Genomic DNA, 2,748 nt, shown 5'->3' with positions numbered 1-2,748 from the left:
TAATATATCCAAAAATGTAGTGAGAACACATATAAAATTCATACCGAAGGTTCATCCAGATTTTGGCTCAATTGGGTTTTAATTTTAGCTTCTGAAACTTCACATAAAAATCGTTATAGCGAAAATACCACGATGACCTATTTGGGGCAGTGAAACACTAGAATCCAAAGCTCGGATACCAATTGTTATGAAACCAACTCACAAAATAGAAGAAAATATAGATCAACAACTTCAAAATCAGCCTCTTTGAGGGGGAAACATCCTTTAGATTACATAAATGAACAATTCTTGGATGATACAAATGACAAGACCTCCTTTCTATATATAGGAGTCTAAGAGGTCACGATATAGTCTAAGTCGACATAACAATAATAATGTAAGGGCACAACAATAACAATTGTGGGCTTCTATGGGGCATAATAATAACAATATGGGGACAACATGGGCACAAAAATAACAATAAGGGGCTAAAATGACAATAATAATAAGGGAATACACTAGTATTATAGGGACCTAACAGTTTCTTGGGCCTCACTAGATCCTATTGCAAGTTTGTTTTAGCATTCCATCATATCATTTGGTTCCTAAGGTAAGTGACCAACGATGGGGATAAACCTAATCTCATTTCAATTAATTCATAATATACATATTTCAAGGATCTTAAACACCACCTTTACTATCTCTACCATTCCTATAATATCCCTTCAAGGATGATAAAAATTCCTGAGATTATATTGTTGGTGTAGGCATCACTTAGCATGGACATCCAATGAACTATGATAATGAGACATTCTCCAATTTGGTTCATATATACCCCACACATGACAAGGATATGTGCTCCATAATGTAAGCTTGTCACTAATGGAAGCATTACATTTTTGGGAAGGATAAATTATCTAAAGTGATTACAAGCTCATGCTATTCATTTATATGAACGAAAATATAAAGAATGGCCACCATCAAAATTAGTCCATGTACCTATAATTGTTCTACATAATCAACAAGTATAATAAGAATATAAAAAATAACAACTTAAATTACCTTAGCTAACATTTGGCTGGAGGATAATCATAGTCCTAATATCTTATGGATATAAGACCTCTCGAGGCCTCCCATTGTATAAGATTGACCCCAACTTCATTGTTACCTATCAAACACTTGGCATAAGTAGTCAAACATCAAACTTTAATATTTTGTACGATATTGTATGTTATCTAGACCGACTCTTTAGTATTTCAGGTGAGCATGAGAAGCTTATTTGGTATACATAATACATCAGATAGAAGGGCACTTTAGCGTTGAGAATATAGTGGTAGTACTACAAAATTATCCCTACTAACCAAAGCTCTAATAGGATATCAACAAGAATATGAGATTGTGCATTTCCATCATCAAATCTACCAATAATAAATAGGTATTGTATACTAGTTTTCCTACCCCATTCATACCTAGGATTTTTTCTCTATGGACTATAATTTTGACCTACATTAACCAATCATGAGAATGAAGAAATTATTTGTGATTATTGATTAGTCTTCTAATATGACCATATTGAAACCTTGCAAAAAGAGTATCACAATAGAGGAAACTATTAATCTCTTATTTGAGTATTTCTATGTTCATTTTGGGTTCCCATAAACTATTATTTCAAATAGGGATAATAGGTTCCTAAGTACCTTTTGGTTCAACCTATGGCCAATGATTGAACCTAAGATGAAAAATGCTCAATAAAATGATTTTTCATATCCTTGGAATGTACATCTCCAAGCATCCATTAACATGGGATGAGAAACTTCTTTATGCTCATCATAGATAAAATAAAACCCTTGATGGCTTTTTCGGTGATATCTATTCTCAAGTGTACTCGGGTTTATGTACATTGGCTCTAATTAAAATATATTTTCCAACTACATATTCATGCGAAGAATCCTCCCATGCTTAGTCCAAGTTTTATAGAGAAACCAAATATAATTAAGGAAATCGATACCTCCTCCTCAAGGTTGTAATTAAAAAGGGAAACCAACACAAATGAAGTAAAACAACATAGTAAGGACGTGTATGTTATGAAATTCACCATGTCAACAACATCATTGACAATAAACAACCCTACTTTATTCTAAATATTACCACCAAATCCCTAAGGCTTAATCATGATTATGATACCCCTAGTGCATTGATTTTTGCAGACTTGATTGTAATGCCCCTTTATTTCAGAATCTATAATAGCTAAGAAACTATATTTAGTAGTTGAAATACTGATAATAATGGCATGCTGGCCAAGTTTTTCCTTTGAAAAAAAAGCTATGATAATGTAATTAGTTGAGTTTGAAATAATTAAATTTGGTATTGGATGGAATTATCTGGAAAGAACAACAGAACGAATGAGATGATTATCCTAATCCACAATCTAGGATGGATAGATTGGATAAAGAAAAGTAATAATAATAAAATATTAAACTTTCCTAAATCACTCCAAAGAAAAACACTTGGAGTGAAATCATGTGATTTACTAGATAAGTAGAGAAAAATCTGGAAAATCGCTTAGTGAGAGGGAAACAACACTGGAAGGGGTGAAAAATAATAGTAGTGGAAAAATACGGGCTTGAAAGGATGAAAAATAATCATTTTAAAGAAAAGGAAAAAAAGAAAATCTTATGCTATGGGAATTGACAAAACCTAGAAAAATGGGACGTCGTAATAGAAAATCTACTGGGGAAAGTGAGGCATAAAAATTACTTAAACATGACA

Source organism: Pinus tabuliformis, chromosome 6, assembly GCF_031772625.1.
Source record: "Pinus tabuliformis cultivar Carrire ecotype Pingquan chromosome 6, CPIR1, whole genome shotgun sequence".
NCBI classification, from domain to species: domain Eukaryota; kingdom Viridiplantae; phylum Streptophyta; class Pinopsida; order Pinales; family Pinaceae; genus Pinus; species Pinus tabuliformis.
Note: the sequence above shows the minus strand (reverse complement) of the source record.